Source organism: Phalangium opilio, unplaced genomic scaffold (assembly GCF_054372755.1).
Source record: "Phalangium opilio isolate 3A_F unplaced genomic scaffold, DU_Popi_V2 ptg001421l_1, whole genome shotgun sequence".
NCBI classification, from domain to species: domain Eukaryota; kingdom Metazoa; phylum Arthropoda; class Arachnida; order Opiliones; family Phalangiidae; genus Phalangium; species Phalangium opilio.
The window spans coordinates 807,121-823,844 of NW_028324258.1; the positions used below are offsets into that span (position 1 = coordinate 807,121).

The following is a 16,724-nucleotide window of genomic DNA, read 5'->3' on the forward strand; positions in this document are numbered from 1 at the left end:
GACAACTATTCAATTTCTGAGCTTCCGTGGCTCAATGGTTAGCGCGTTCGGCTGTTAACCAATAGGTTGGTGGTTCGAGCCCACCCGGGAGCGGTGTTGTGGGATCTCAAATGTAACGTAGAAAGCCAAAGTTTTTCCACAATATCTGACGACCGTTTAGTTTTTGGGCTTCCGTCGCGCAATGGTTGGCGCGTTCGGCTGTTAACCAATAGGTTGGTGGTTCGAGCCCATCCGGGAGCGGTGTTGTGAGGTCTCAGATGTAACGTAAAATGTCAGAGTTTTTCCACAATACCTGACGAACATTTAATTTTTGGGCTTCCGTGGCGCAATGATTAGCGCGTTCAGCTGTTAATCGAAAGGTTGAAGGTTCGAACCCACCCGGGAGAGGTGTTGTGAGGTTTCAGATGTGACGTAAAAAGTCAAGGTTTTTACACAATACCTGACGAGCATTTAATTTTTGGGCTTCCGTGGCGCAATGATTAGCGCGTTCAGCTGTTAACCAATAGGTTGGTGGTTCGAGCCCACCCGGGAGCGGTGTTGTGGGATCTCAAATGTAACGTAGAAAGCCAAAGTTTTTCCACAATACCTGACGACCATTTAGTTTTCGGGCTTCCGTGGCGCAATGGTTAGCGCGTTCGGCTGTTAACCAATAGGTTGGTGGTTCGAGTCCACCCGGGAGCGGTGATGTGGGATCTCAAATGTAACGTAGAAAGCCAAAGTTTTTCCACAATACCTGACGACCATTTATTTTTTGGGCTTCCTTGGCGCAATGGTTAGCGCGTTCGGCTGTTATCCGAAAGGTTGGTGGTTCGAGCCCAACCGGGAGAGGTGTTGTAGAGTCTCAGATGTAACGTAATAAGTCATAACTTATCCACAATACCTGACAACCATTCAATTTCTGAGCTTCCGTGGCTCAATGGTTAGCGCGTTCGGCTGTTAACCGAAAGGTTGGTGGTTCGAACCCAACCGGGAGAGGTGTTGTATGGTCTCAGATGTAACGTAAGAAGTCAAAACTTATCCACAATACCTGACAACCATTTAATTTCTGAGCTTCCGTGGCTCAATGGTTAGCGCGTTCGGCTGTTAACCAATAGGTTGGTGGTTCGAGCCCATCCGGGAGCGGTGTTGTGAGGTCTCAGATGTAACGTAAAATGTCAGCGTTTTTCCACAGTACCTGACGAACATTTAGTTTTTGGGCTTCCGTGGCGCAATGATTAGCGCGTTCAGCTGTTAATCGAAAGGTTGAAGGTTCGAGCCCACCCGGGAGAGGTGTTGTGGGGTTTCAGATGTAGCGTAAAAAGTCAAAACTTTTCCACAATACGAGACAACCATTTAATTTCTGAGCTTCCGTGGCTCAATGGTTAGCGCGTTCTGCTGTTAACCAATAGGTTGGTGGTTCGAGCCCATCCGGGAGCGGTGTTGTGAGGTCTCAGATGTGACGTAAAAAGTCAAGGTTTTTACACAATACCTGACGAGCATTTAATTTTTGGGCTTCCGTGGCGCAATGGTTAGCGCGTTCGGCTGTTAACCAATAGGTTGGTGGTTCGAGCCCACCCGGGAGCGGTGTTGTGGGATCTCAAATGTAACGTAGAAAGCCAAAGTTTTTCCACAATATCTGACGACCATTTAGTTTTTGGGCTTCCGTCGCGCAATGGTTGGCGCGTTCGGCTGTTAACCAATAGGTTGGTGGTTCGAGCCCACCCGGGAGCGGTGTTGTGGGATCTCAAATGTAAAGTAGAAAGCCAAAGTTTTTCCACAATACCTGACAACCATTTATTTTTTGGGCTTCCTTGGCGCAATGGTTAGCGCGTTCGGCTGTTAACCGAAAGGTTGGTGGTTCGAGCCCAACCGGGAGAGGTGTTGTAGGGTCTCAGATGTAACGTAAGAAGTCAAAACTTATCCACAATACCTGACAACCATCTAATTTCTGAGCTTCCGTGGCTCAATGGTTAGCGCGTTCGGCTGTTAACCAATAGGTTGGTTGTTCGAGCCCATCCGGGAGCGGTGTTGTGAGGTCTCAGATGTAACGTAAAATGTCAGAGTTTTTCCACAATACCTGACGAACATTTAATTTTTGGGCTTCCGTGGCGCAATGATTAGCGCGTTCAGCTGTTAATCGAAAGGTTGAAGGTTCGAGCCCACCCGGGAGAGGTGTTGTGGGGTTTCAGATGTAGCGTAAAAAGTCAAAACTTTTCCACAATACGAGACAACCATTTAATTTCTGAGCTTCCGTGGCTCAATGGTTAGCGCGTTCTGCTGTTAACCAATAGGTTGGTGGTTCGAGCCCATCCGGGAGCGGTGTTGTGAGGTCTCAGATGTGACGTAAAAAGTCAAGGTTTTTACACAATACCTGACGAGCATTTAATTTTTGGGCTTCCGTGGCGCAATGGTTAGCGCGTTCAGCTGTTAACCAATAGGTTGGTGGTTCGAGCCCAACCGGGAGAGGTGTTGTAGGGGCTCAGATGTAACGTAAAAAGTCAAAACATTTCCACAATACGTGACAACCATTTAATTTCTGAGCTTCCGTGGCTCAATGGTTAGCGCGTTCGGCTGTTAACCAATAGGTTGGTGGTTCGAGCCCATCCGGGAGCGGTGTTGTGAGGTCTCAGATGTAACGTAAAATGTCAGAGTTTTTCCACAATACCTGACGAACATTTAATTTTTGGGCTTCCGTGGCGCAATGATTAGCGCGTTCAGCTGTTAATCGAAAGGTTGAAGGTTCGAGCCCACCCGGGAGAGGTGTTGTGGGGTCTCAGATGTAGCGTAAAAAGTCAAAACTTTTCCACAATACGTGACAACCATTTAATTTCTGAGCTTCCGTGGCTCAATGGTTAGCGCGTTCGGCTGTTAACCGAAAGGTTGGTGGTTCGAGCCCATCCGGGAGCGGTGTTGTGAGGTCTCAGATGTAACGTAAGAAGTCAAAACTTATCCACAATACCTGACAACCATTTAATTTCTGAGCTTCCGTGGCTCAATGGTTAGCGCGTTCGGCTGTTAACCAATAGGTTGGTGGTTCGAGCCCATCCGGGAGCGGTGTTGTGAGGTCTCAGATGTAACGTAAAATGTCAGCGTTTTTCCACAGTACCTGACGAACATTTAGTTTTTGGGCTTCCGTGGCGCAATGATTAGCGCGTTCAGCTGTTAATCGAAAGGTTGAAGGTTCGAGCCCACCCGGGAGAGGTGTTGTGGGGTTTCAGATGTAGCGTAAAAAGTCAAAACTTTTCCACAATACGAGACAACCATTTAATTTCTGAGCTTCCGTGGCTCAATGGTTAGCGCGTTCTGCTGTTAACCAATAGGTTGGTGGTTCGAGCCCATCCGGTAGCGGTGTTGTGAGGTCTCAGATGTGACGTAAAAAGTCAAGGTTTTTACACAATACCTGACGAGCATTTAATTTTAGGGCTTCCGTGGCGCAATGGTTAGCGCGTTCAGCTGTTAACCAATAGGTTGGTGGTTCGAGCCCACCCGGGAGCGGTGTTGTGGGATCTCAAATGTAACGTAGAAAGCCAAAGTTTTTCCACAATATCTGACGATCATTTAGTTTTTGGGCTTCCGTCGCGCAATGGTTGGCGCGTTCGGCTGTTAACCAATAGGTTGGTGGTTCGAGCCCACCCGGGAGCGGTGTTGTGGGATCTCAAATGTAACGTAGAAAGCCAAAGTTTTTCCACAATACCTGACGACCATTTATTTTTTGGGCTTCCTTGGCGCAATGGTTAGCGCGTTCGGCTGTTAACCGAAAGGTTGGTGGTTCGAGCCCAACCGGGAGAGGTGTTGTAGGGGCTCAGATGTAACGTAAAAAGTCAAAACTTTTCCACAATACGTGACAACCATTTAATTTCTGAGCTTCCGTGGCTCAATGGTTAGCGCGTTCGGCTGTTAACCAATAGGTTGGTGGTTCGAGCCCACCCGGGAGCGGTGTTGTGGGATCTCAAATGTAACGTAGAAAGCCAAAGTTTTTCCACAATATCTGACGACCATTTAGTTTTTGGGCTTCCGTCGCGCAATGGTTGGCGCGTTCGGCTGTTAACCAATAGGTTGGTGGTTCGAGCCCACCCGGGAGCGGTGTTGTGGGATCTCAAATGTAAAGTAGAAAGCCAAAGTTTTTCCACAATACCTGACAACCATTTATTTTTTGGGCTTCCTTGGCGCAATGGTTAGCGCGTTCGGCTGTTAACCGAAAGGATGGTGGTTCGAGCCCAACCGGGAGAGGTGTTGTAGGGTCTCAGATGTAACGTAAGAAGTCAAAACTTATCCACAATACCTGACAACCATTTAATTTCTGAGCTTCCGTGGCTCAATGGTTAGCGCGTTCGGCTGTTAACCAATAGGTTGGTTGTTCGAGCCCATCCGGGAGCGGTGTTGTGAGGTCTCAGATGTAACGTAAAATGTCAGAGTTTTTCCACAATACCTGACGAACATTTAATTTTTGGGCTTCCGTGGCGCAATGATTAGCGCGTTCAGCTGTTAATCGAAAGGTTGAAGGTTCGAGCCCACCCGGGAGAGGTGTTGTGGGGTTTCAGATGTAGCGTAAAAAGTCAAAACTTTTCCACAATACGAGACAACCATTTAATTTCTGAGCTTCCGTGGCTCAATGGTTAGCGCGTTCTGCTGTTAACCAATAGGATGGTGGTTCGAGCCCATCCGGGAGCGGTGTTGTGAGGTCTCAGATGTGACGTAAAAAGTCAAGGTTTTTACACAATACCTGACGAGCATTTAATTTTTGGGCTTCCGTGGCGCAATGGTTAGCGCGTTCGGCTGTTAACCAATAGGTTGGTGGTTCGAGCCCACCCGGGAGCGGTGTTGTGGGATCTCAAATGTAACGTAGAAAGCCAAAGTTTTTCCACAATATCTGACGACCATTTAGTTTTTGGGCTTCCGTCGCGCAATGGTTGGCGCGTTCGGCTGTTAACCAATAGGTTGGTGGTTCGAGCCCACCCGGGAGCGGTGTTGTGGGATCTCAAATGTAAAGTAGAAAGCCAAAGTTTTTCCACAATACCTGACAACCATTTATTTTTTGGGCTTCCTTGGCGCAATGGTTAGCGCGTTCGGCTGTTAACCGAAAGGTTGGTGGTTCGAGCCCAACCGGGAGAGGTGTTGTAGGGTCTCAGATGTAACGTAAGAAGTCAAAACTTATCCACAATACCTGACAACCATTTAATTTCTGAGCTTCCGTGGCTCAATGGTTAGCGCGTTCGGCTGTTAACCAATAGGTTGGTTGTTCGAGCCCATCCGGGAGCGGTGTTGTGAGGTCTCAGATGTAACGTAAAATGTCAGAGTTTTTCCACAATACCTGACGAACATTTAATTTTTGGGCTTCCGTGGCGCAATGATTAGCGCGTTCAGCTGTTAATCGAAAGGTTGAAGGTTCGAGCCCACCCGGGAGAGGTGTTGTGGGGTTTCAGATGTAGCGTAAAAAGTCAAAACTTTTCCACAATACGAGACAACCATTTAATTTCTGAGCTTCCGTGGCTCAATGGTTAGCGCGTTCTGCTGTTAACCAATAGGTTGGTGGTTCGAGCCCATCCGGGAGCGGTGTTGTGAGGTCTCAGATGTGACGTAAAAAGTCAAGGATTTTACACAATACCTGACGAGCATTTAATTTTTGGGCTTCCGTGGCGCAATGGTTAGCGCGTTCAGCTGTTAACCAATAGGTTGGTGGTTCGAGCCCAACCGGGAGAGGTGTTGTAGGGGCTCAGATGTAACGTAAAAAGTCAAAACATTTCCACAATACGTGACAACCATTTAATTTCTGAGCTTCCGTGGCTCAATGGTTAGCGCGTTCGGCTGTTAACCAATAGGTTGGTGGTTCGAGCCCATCCGGGAGCGGTGTTGTGAGGTCTCAGATGTAACGTAAAATGTCAGAGTTTTTCCACAATACCTGACGAACATTTAATTTTTGGGCTTCCGTGGCGCAATGATTAGCGCGTTCAGCTGTTAATCGAAAGGTTGAAGGTTCGAGCCCACCCGGGAGAGGTGTTGTGGGGGTCTCAGATGTAGCGTAAAAAGTCAAAACTTTTCCACAATACGTGACAACCATTTAATTTCTGAGCTTCCGTGGCTCAATGGTTAGCGCGTTCGGCTGTTAACCAATAGGTTGGTGGTTCGAGCCCACCCGGGAGCGGTGTTGTGGGATCTCAAATGTAACGTAGAAAGCCAAAGTTTTTCCACAATATCTGACGACCATTTAGTTTTTGGGCTTTCGTCGCGCAATGGTTGGCGCGTTCGGCTGTTAACCAATAGGTTGGTGGTTCGAGCCCACCCGGGAGCGGTGTTGTGGGATCTCAAATGTAAAGTAGAAAGCCAAAGTTTTTCCACAATACCTGATAACCATTTATTTTTTGGGCTTCCTTGGCGCAATGGTTAGCGCGTTCGGCTGTTAACCGAAAGGTTGGTGGTTCGAGCCCAACCGGGAGAGGTGTTGTAGGGTCTCAGATGTAACGTAAGAAGTCAAAACTTATCCACAATACCTGACAACCATTTAATTTCTGAGCTTCCGTGGCTCAATGGTTAGCGCGTTCGGCTGTTAACCAATAGGTTGGTTGTTCGAGCCCATCCGGGAGCGGTGTTGTGAGGTCTCAGATGTAACGTAAAATGTCAGAGTTTTTCCACAATACCTGACGAACATTTAATTTTTGGGCTTCCGTGGCGCAATGGTTAGCGCGTTCGGCTGTTAACCAATAGGTTGGTGGTTCGAGCCCATCCGGGAGCGGTGTTGTGAGGTCTCAGATGTAACGTAAAATGTCAGAGTTTTTCCACAATACCTGACGAACATTTAATTTTTGGGCTTCCGTGGCGCAATGATTGGCGCGTTCAGCTGTTAATCGAAAGGTTGAAGGTTCGAGCCCACCCGGGAGAGGTGTTGTGGGGTCTCAGATGTAGCGTAAAAAGTAAAAACTTTTCCACAATACGTGACAACCATTTAATTTCTGAGCTTCCGTGGCTCAATGGTTAGCGCGTTCGGCTGTTAACCAATAGGTTGGTGGTTCGAGCCCACCCGGGAGCGGTGTTGTGGGATCTCAAATGTAACGTAGAAAGCCAAAGTTTTTCCACAATATTTGACGACCATTTAGTTTTTGGGCTTTCGTCGCGCAATGGTTGGCGCGTTCGGCTGTTAACCAATAGGTTGGTGGTTCGAGCCCACCCGGGAGCGGTGTTGTGGGATCTCAAATGTAAAGTAGAAAGCCAAAGTTTTTCCACAATACCTGACAACCATTTATTTTTTGGGCTTCCTTGGCGCAATGGTTAGCGCGTTCGGCTGTTAACCGAAAGGTTGGTGGTTCGAGCCCCACCGGGAGAGGTGTTGTAGGGTCTCAGATGTAACGTAAGAAGTCAAAACTTATCCACAATACCTGACAACCATTTAATTTCTGAGCTTCCGTGGCTCAATGGTTAGCGCGTTCGGCTGTTAACCAATAGGTTGGTTGTTCGAGCCCATCCGGGAGCGGTGTTGTGAGGTCTCAGATGTAACGTAAAATGTCAGAGTTTTTCCACAATACCTGACGAACATTTAATTTTTGGGCTTCCGTGGCGCAATGATTAGCGCGTTCAGCTGTTAATCGAAAGGTTGAAGGTTCGAGCCCACCCGGGAGAGGTGTTGTGGGGTTTCAAATGTAGCGTAAAAAGTCAAAACTTTTCCACAATACGAGACAACCATTTAATTTCTGAGCTTCCGTGGCTCAATGGTTAGCGCGTTCTGCTGTTAACCAATAGGTTGGTGGTTCGAGCCCATCCGGGAGCGGTGTTGTGAGGTCTCAGATGTGACGTAAAAAGTCAAGGTTTTTACACAATACCTGACGAGCATTTAATTTTTGGGCTTCCGTGGCGCAATGGTTAGCGCGTTCGGCTGTTAACCAATAGGTTGGTGGTTCGAGCCCACCCGGGAGCGGTGTTGTGGGATCTCAAATGTAACGTAGAAAGCCAAAGTTTTTCCACAATATCTGACGACCATTTAGTTTTTGGGCTTCCGTCGCGCAATGGTTGGCGCGTTCGGCTGTTAACCAATAGGTTGGTGGTTCGAGCCCACCCGGGAGCGGTGTTGTGGGATCTCAAATGTAAAGTAGAAAGCCAAAGTTTTTCCACAATACCTGACAACCATTTATTTTTTGGGCTTCCTTGGCGCAATGGTTAGCGCGTTCGGCTGTTAACCGAAAGGTTGGTGGTTCGAGCCCAACCGGGAGAGGTGTTGTAGGGTCTCAGATGTAACGTAAGAAGTCAAAACTTATCCACAATACCTGACAACCATTTAATTTCTGAGCTTCCGTGGCTCAATGGTTAGCGCGTTCGGCTGTTAACCAATAGGTTGGTTGTTCGAGCCCATCCGGGAGCGGTGTTGTGAGGTCTCAGATGTAACGTAAAATGTCAGAGTTTTTCCACAATACCTGACGAACATTTAATTTTTGGGCTTCCGTGGCGCAATGATTAGCGCGTTCAGCTGTTAATCGAAAGGTTGAAGGTTCGAGCCCACCCGGGAGAGGTGTTGTGGGGTTTCAGATGTAGCGTAAAAAGTCAAAACTTTTCCACAATACGAGACAACCATTTAATTTCTGAGCTTCCGTGGCTCAATGGTTAGCGCGTTCTGCTGTTAACCAATAGGTTGGTGGTTCGAGCCCATCCGGGAGCGGTGTTGTGAGGTCTCAGATGTGACGTAAAAAGTCAAGGTTTTTACACAATACCTGACGAGCATTTAATTTTTGGGCTTCCGTGGCGCAATGGTTAGCGCGTTCAGCTGTTAACCAATAGGTTGGTGGTTCGAGCCCAACCGGGAGAGGTGTTGTAGGGGCTCAGATGTAACGTAAAAAGTCAAAACATTTCCACAATACGTGACAACCATTTAATTTCTGAGCTTCCGTGGCTCAATGGTTAGCGCGTTCGGCTGTTAACCAATAGGTTGGTGGTTCGAGCCCATCCGGGAGCGGTGTTGTGAGGTCTCAGATGTAACGTAAAATGTCAGAGTTTTTCCACAATACCTGACGAACATTTAATTTTTGGGCTTCCGTGGCGCAATGATTAGCGCGTTCAGCTGTTAATCGAAAGGTTGAAGGTTCGAGCCCACCCGGGAGAGGTGTTGTGGGGTCTCAGATGTAGCGTAAAAAGTCAAAACTTTTCCACAATACGTGACAACCATTTAATTTCTGAGCTTCCGTGGCTCAATGGTTAGCGCGTTCGGCTGTTAACCAATAGGTTGGTGGTTCGAGCCCACCCGGGAGCGGTGTTGTGGGATCTCAAATGTAACGTAGAAAGCCAAAGTTTTTCCACAATATCTGACGACCATTTAGTTTTTGGGCTTTCGTCGCGCAATGGTTGGCGCGTTCGGCTGTTAACCAATAGGTTGGTGGTTCGAGCCCACCCGGGAGCGGTGTTGTGGGATCTCAAATGTAAAGTAGAAAGCCAAAGTTTTTCCACAATACCTGATAACCATTTATTTTTTGGGCTTCCTTGGCGCAATGGTTAGCGCGTTCGGCTGTTAACCGAAAGGTTGGTGGTTCGAGCCCAACCGGGAGAGGTGTTGTAGGGTCTCAGATGTAACGTAAGAAGTCAAAACTTATCCACAATACCTGACAACCATTTAATTTCTGAGCTTCCGTGGCTCAATGGTTAGCGCGTTCGGCTGTTAACCAATAGGTTGGTTGTTCGAGCCCATCCGGGAGCGGTGTTGTGAGGTCTCAGATGTAACGTAAAATGTCAGAGTTTTTCCACAATACCTGACGAACATTTAATTTTTGGGCTTCCGTGGCGCAATGGTTAGCGCGTTCGGCTGTTAACCAATAGGTTGGTGGTTCGAGCCCATCCGGGAGCGGTGTTGTGAGGTCTCAGATGTAACGTAAAATGTCAGAGTTTTTCCACAATACCTGACGAACATTTAATTTTTGGGCTTCCGTGGCGCAATGATTGGCGCGTTCAGCTGTTAATCGAAAGGTTGAAGGTTCGAGCCCACCCGGGAGAGGTGTTGTGGGGTCTCAGATGTAGCGTAAAAAGTCAAAACTTTTCCACAATACGTGACAACCATTTAATTTCTGAGCTTCCGTGGCTCAATGGTTAGCGCGTTCGGCTGTTAACCAATAGGTTGGTGGTTCGAGCCCACCCGGGAGCGGTGTTGTGGGATCTCAAATGTAACGTAGAAAGCCAAAGTTTTTCCACAATATCTGACGACCATTTAGTTTTTGGGCTTTCGTCGCGCAATGGTTGGCGCGTTCGGCTGTTAACCAATAGGTTGGTGGTTCGAGCCCACCCGGGAGCGGTGTTGTGGGATCTCAAATGTAAAGTAGAAAGCCAAAGTTTTTCCACAATACCTGACAACCATTTATTTTTTGGGCTTCCTTGGCGCAATGGTTAGCGCGTTCGGCTGTTAACCGAAAGGTTGGTGGTTCGAGCCCAACCGGGAGAGGTGTTGTAGGGTCTCAGATGTAACGTAAGAAGTCAAAACTTATCCACAATACCTGACAACCATTTAATTTCTGAGCTTCCGTGGCTCAATGGTTAGCGCGTTCGGCTGTTAACCAATAGGTTGGTTGTTCGAGCCCATCCGGGAGCGGTGTTGTGAGGTCTCAGATGTAACGTAAAATGTCAGAGTTTTTCCACAATACCTGACGAACATTTAATTTCTGAGCTTCCGTGGCTCAATGGTTAGCGCTTTCGGCTGTTAACCAATAGGTTGGTGGTTCGAGCCCATCCGGGAGCGGTGTTGTGAGGTCTCAGATGTAACGTAAAATGTCAGAGTTTTTCCACAATACCTGACGAACATTTAATTTTTGGGCTTCCGTGGCGCAATGATTAGCGCGTTCAGCTGTTAATCGAAAGGTTGAAGGTTCGAGCCCACCCGGGAGAGGTGTTGTGGGGTCTCAGATGTAGCGTAAAAAGTCAAAACTTTTCCACAATACGTGACAACCATTTAATTTCTGAGCTTCCGTGGCTCAATGGTTAGCGCGTTCGGCTGTTAACCAATAGGTTGGTGGTTCGAGCCCACCCGGGAGCGGTGTTCTGGGATCTCAAATGTATCGTAGAAAGCCAAAGTTTTTCCACAATATCTGACGACCATTTAGTTTTTGGGCTTTCGTCGCGCAATGGTTGGCGCGATCGGCTGTTAACCACTAGGTTGGTGGTTCGAGCCCACCCGGGAGCGGTGTTGTGGGATCTCAAATGTAAAGTAGAAAGCCAAAGTTTTTCCACAATACCTGACAACCATTTATTTTTTGGGCTTCCTTGGCGCAATGGTTAGCGCGTTCGGCTGTTAACCGAAAGGTTGGTGGTTCGAGCCCAACCGGGAGAGGTGTTGTAGGGTCTCAGATGTAACGTAAGAAGTCAAAACTTTTCCACAATACGAGATAACCATTTAATTTCTGAGCTTCCGTGGCTCAATGGTTAGCGCGTTCTGCTGTTAACCAATAGGTTGGTGGTTCGAGCCCATCCGGGAGCGGTGTTGTGAGGTCTCAGATGTGACGTAAAAAGTCAAGGTTTTTACACAATACCTGACGAGCATTTAATTTTTTGGCTTCCGTGGCGCAATGGTTAGCGCGTTCAGCTGTTAACCAATAGGTTGGTGGTTCGAGCCCACCCGGGAGCGGTGTTGTGGGATCTCAAATGTAACGTAGAAAGCCAAAGTTTTTCCACAATATCTGACGACCATTTAGTTTTTGGGCTTCCGTCGCGCAATGGTTAGCGCGTTCGGCTGCTAACCAATAGGTTGGTGGTTCGAGCCCACCCGGGAGCGGTGTTGTGGGATCTCAAATGTAACGTAGAAAGCCAAAGTTTTTCCACAATACCTGACGACCATTTATTTTTTTGGCTTCCTTGGCGCAATGGTTAGCGCGTTCGGCTGTTAACCGGAAGGTTGGTGGTTCGAGCCCAACCGGGAGAGGTGTTGTAGGGTCTCAGATGTAACGTAATAAGTCAAAACTTATCCACAATACCTGACAACCATTTAATTTCTGAGCTTCCGTGGCTCAATGGTTAGCGCGTTCGGCTGTTAACCAATAGGTTGGTGGTTCGAGACCATCCGGGAGCGGTGTTGTGAGGTCTCAGATGTAACGTAAAATGTCAGAGTTTTTCCAGAATACCTGACGAACATTTAATTTTTGGGCTTCCGTGGCGCAATGATTAGCGCGTTTAGCTGTTAATCGAAAGGTTGAAGGTTCGAGCCCACCCGGGAGAGGTGTTGTGGGGTCTCAGATGTAGCGTAAAAAGTCAAACCTTTTCCACAATACGAGACAACCATTTAATTTCTGAGCTTCCGTGGCTCAATGGTTAGCGCGTTCTGCTGTTAACCAATAGGTTGGTGGTTCGAGCCCATCCGGGAGCGGTGTTGTGAGGTCTCAGATGTGACGTAAAAAGTCAAGGTTTTTACACAATACCTGACGAGCATTTAATTTTTGGGCTTCCGTGGCGCAATGGTTAGCGCGTTCAGCTGTTAACCAATAGGTTGGTGGTTCGAGCCCACCCGGGAGCGGTGTTGTGGGATCTCAAATGTAACGTAGAAAGCCAAAGTTTTTCCACAATATCTGACGACCATTTAGTTTTTGGGCTTCCGTCGCGCAATGGTTGGCGCGATCGGCTGTTAACCACTAGGTTGGTGGTTCGAGCCCACCCGGGAGCGGTGTTGTGGGATCTCAAATGTAAAGTAGAAAGCCAAAGTTTTTCCACAATACCTGACAACCATTTATTTTTTGGGCTTCCTTGGCGCAATGGTTAGCGCGTTCGGCTGTTAACCGAAAGGTTGGTGGTTCGAGCCCAACCGGGAGAGGTGTTGTAGGGTCTCAGATGTAACGTAAGAAGTCAAAACTTTTCCACAATACGAGATAAACATTTAATTTCTGAGCTTCCGTGGCTCAATGGTTAGCGCGTTCTGCTGTTAACCAATAGGTTGGTGGTTCGAGCCCATCCGGGAGCGGTGTTGTGAGGTCTCAGATGTGACGTAAAAAGTCAAGGTTTTTACACAATACCTGACGAGCATTTAATTTTTTGGCTTCCGTGGCGCAATGGTTAGCGCGTTCAGCTGTTAACCAATAGGTTGGTGGTTCGAGCCCACCCGGGAGCGGTGTTGTGGGATCTCAAATGTAACGTAGAAAGCCAAAGTTTTTCCACAATATCTGACGACCATTTAGTTTTTGGGCTTCCGTCGCGCAATGGTTAGCGCGTTCGGCTGCTAACCAATAGGTTGGTGGTTCGAGCCCACCCGGGAGCGGTGTTGTGGGATCTCAAATGTAACGTAGAAAGCCAAAGTTTTTCCACAATACCTGACGACCATTTATTTTTTTGGCTTCCTTGGCGCAATGGTTAGCGCGTTCGGCTGTTAACCGGAAGGTTGGTGGTTCGAGCCCAACCGGGAGAGGTGTTGTAGGGTCTCAGATGTAACGTAATAAGTCAAAACTTATCCACAATACCTGACAACCATTTAATTTCTGAGCTTCCGTGGCTCAATGGTTAGCGCGTTCGGCTGTTAACCAATAGGTTGGTGGTTCGAGACCATCCGGGAGCGGTGTTGTGAGGTCTCAGATGTAACGTAAAATGTCAGAGTTTTTCCAGAATACCTGACGAACATTTAATTTTTGGGCTTCCGTGGCGCAATGATTAGCGCGTTTAGCTGTTAATCGAAAGGTTGAAGGTTCGAGCCCACCCGGGAGAGGTGTTGTGGGGTCTCAGATGTAGCGTAAAAAGTCAAACCTTTTCCACAATACGAGACAACCATTTAATTTCTGAGCTTCCGTGGCTCAATGGTTAGCGCGTTCTGCTGTTAACCAATAGGTTGGTGGTTCGAGCCCATCCGGGAGCGGTGTTGTGAGGTCTCAGATGTGACGTAAAAAGTCAAGGTTTTTACACAATACCTGACGAGCATTTAATTTTTGGGCTTCCGTGGCGCAATGGTTAGCGCGTTCAGCTGTTAACCAATAGGTTGGTGGTTCGAGCCCACCCGGGAGCGGTGTTGTGGGATCTCAAATGTAACGTAGAAAGCCAAAGTTTTTCCACAATATCTGACGACCATTTAGTTTTTGGGCTTCCGTCGCGCAATGGTTAGCGCGTTCGGCTGCTAACCAATAGGTTGGTGGTTCGAGCCCACCCGGGAGCGGTGTTGTGGGATCTCAAATGTAACGTAGAAAGCCAAAGTTTTTCCACAATACCTGACGACCATTTATTTTTTTGGCTTCCTTGGCGCAATGGTTAGCGCGTTCGGCTGTTAACCGGAAGGTTGGTGGTTCGAGCCCAACCGGGAGAGGTGTTGTAGGGTCTCAGATGTAACGTAATAAGTCAAAACTTATCCACAATACCTGACAACCATTTAATTTCTGAGCTTCCGTGGCTCAATGGTTAGCGCGTTCGGCTGTTAACCAATAGGTTGGTGGTTCGAGACCATCCGGGAGCGGTGTTGTGAGGTCTCAGATGTAACGTAAAATGTCAGAGTTTTTCCAGAATACCTGACGAACATTTAATTTTTGGGCTTCCGTGGCGCAATGATTAGCGCGTTTAGCTGTTAATCGAAAGGTTGAAGGTTCGAGCCCACCCGGGAGAGGTGTTGTGGGGTCTCAGATGTAGCGTAAAAAGTCAAACCTTTTCCACAATACGTGACAACCATTTAATTTCTGAGCTTCCGTGGCTCAATGGTTAGCGCGTTCGGCTGTTAACCAATAGGTTGGTGGTTCGAGCCCACCCGGGAGCGGTGATGTGGGATCTCAAATGTAACGTAGAAAGCCAAAGTTTTTCCACAATACCTGACGACCATTTATTTTTTGGGCTTCCTTGGCGCAATGGTTAGCGCGTTCGGCTGTTAACCGAAAGGTTGGTGGTTCGAGCCCAACCGGGAGAGGTGTTGTAGGGTCTCAGATGTAACGTAATAAGTCAAAACTTATCCACAATACCTGACAACCATTTAATTTCTGAGCTTCCGTGGCTCAATGGTTAGCGCGTTCGGCTGTTAACCAATAGGTTGGTGGTTCGAGACCATCCGGGAGCGGTGTTGTGAGGTCTCAGATGTAACGTAAAATGTCAGAGTTTTTCCACAATACCTGACGAACATTTAATTTTTGGGCTTCCGTGGCGCAATGATTAGCGCGTTCAGCTGTTAATCGAAAGGTTGAAGGTTCGAGCCCACCCGGGAGAGGTGTTGTGGGGTTTCAGATGTAGCGTAAAAAGTCAAAACTTTTCCACAATACGAGACAACCATTTAATTTCTGAGCTTCCGTGGCTCAATGGTTAGCGCGTTCTGCTGTTAACCAATAGGTTGGTGGTTCGAGCCCATCCGGGAGCGGTGTTGTGAGGTCTCAGATGTGACGTAAAAAGTCAAGGATTTTACACAATACCTGACGAGCATTTAATTTTTGGGCTTCCGTGGCGCAATGGTTAGCGCGTTCAGCTGTTAACCAATAGGTTGGTGGTTCGAGCCCAACCGGGAGAGGTGTTGTAGGGGCTCAGATGTAACGTAAAAAGTCAAAACATTTCCACAATACGTGACAACCATTTAATTTCTGAGCTTCCGTGGCTCAATGGTTAGCGCGTTCGGCTGTTAACCAATAGGTTGGTGGTTCGAGCCCATCCGGGAGCGGTGTTGTGAGGTCTCAGATGTAACGTAAAATGTCAGAGTTTTTCCACAATACCTGACGAACATTTAATTTTTGGGCTTCCGTGGCGCAATGATTAGCGCGTTCAGCTGTTAATCGAAAGGTTGAAGGTTCGAGCCCACCCGGGAGAGGTGTTGTGGGGGTCTCAGATGTAGCGTAAAAAGTCAAAACTTTTCCACAATACGTGACAACCATTTAATTTCTGAGCTTCCGTGGCTCAATGGTTAGCGCGTTCGGCTGTTAACCAATAGGTTGGTGGTTCGAGCCCACCCGGGAGCGGTGTTGTGGGATCTCAAATGTAACGTAGAAAGCCAAAGTTTTTCCACAATATCTGACGACCATTTAGTTTTTGGGCTTTCGTCGCGCAATGGTTGGCGCGTTCGGCTGTTAACCAATAGGTTGGTGGTTCGAGCCCACCCGGGAGCGGTGTTGTGGGATCTCAAATGTAAAGTAGAAAGCCAAAGTTTTTCCACAATACCTGATAACCATTTATTTTTTGGGCTTCCTTGGCGCAATGGTTAGCGCGTTCGGCTGTTAACCGAAAGGTTGGTGGTTCGAGCCCAACCGGGAGAGGTGTTGTAGGGTCTCAGATGTAACGTAAGAAGTCAAAACTTATCCACAATACCTGACAACCATTTAATTTCTGAGCTTCCGTGGCTCAATGGTTAGCGCGTTCGGCTGTTAACCAATAGGTTGGTTGTTCGAGCCCATCCGGGAGCGGTGTTGTGAGGTCTCAGATGTAACGTAAAATGTCAGAGTTTTTCCACAATACCTGACGAACATTTAATTTTTGGGCTTCCGTGGCGCAATGGTTAGCGCGTTCGGCTGTTAACCAATAGGTTGGTGGTTCGAGCCCATCCGGGAGCGGTGTTGTGAGGTCTCAGATGTAACGTAAAATGTCAGAGTTTTTCCACAATACCTGACGAACATTTAATTTTTGGGCTTCCGTGGCGCAATGATTGGCGCGTTCAGCTGTTAATCGAAAGGTTGAAGGTTCGAGCCCACCCGGGAGAGGTGTTGTGGGGTCTCAGATGTAGCGTAAAAAGTAAAAACTTTTCCACAATACGTGACAACCATTTAATTTCTGAGCTTCCGTGGCTCAATGGTTAGCGCGTTCGGCTGTTAACCAATAGGTTGGTGGTTCGAGCCCACCCGGGAGCGGTGTTGTGGGATCTCAAA

At 47.8% G+C, this 16,724-nt stretch overlaps 3 non-coding genes across 3 annotated transcripts; all 3 read left to right on the top strand.

Moving 5' to 3' along the window:
• The first annotated feature begins 11,634 nt into the window (after nt 1–11,634).
• On the top strand, nt 11,635–11,707 carry TRNAS-GCU (transfer RNA serine (anticodon GCU)). The gene has a single exon. It is a non-coding gene; the product is annotated as a tRNA-Ser (tRNA).
• Nucleotides 11,708–13,104: 1,397 nt separating this feature from the next.
• TRNAS-GCU (transfer RNA serine (anticodon GCU)) lies at nt 13,105–13,177 on the top strand. Its single transcript has one exon. It is a non-coding gene; the product is annotated as a tRNA-Ser (tRNA).
• An 809-nt stretch (nt 13,178–13,986) lies between these two features.
• TRNAS-GCU (transfer RNA serine (anticodon GCU)) lies at nt 13,987–14,059 on the top strand. The gene has a single exon. It is a non-coding gene; the product is annotated as a tRNA-Ser (tRNA).
• The last annotated feature ends 2,665 nt before the right edge of the window (nt 14,060–16,724 follow it).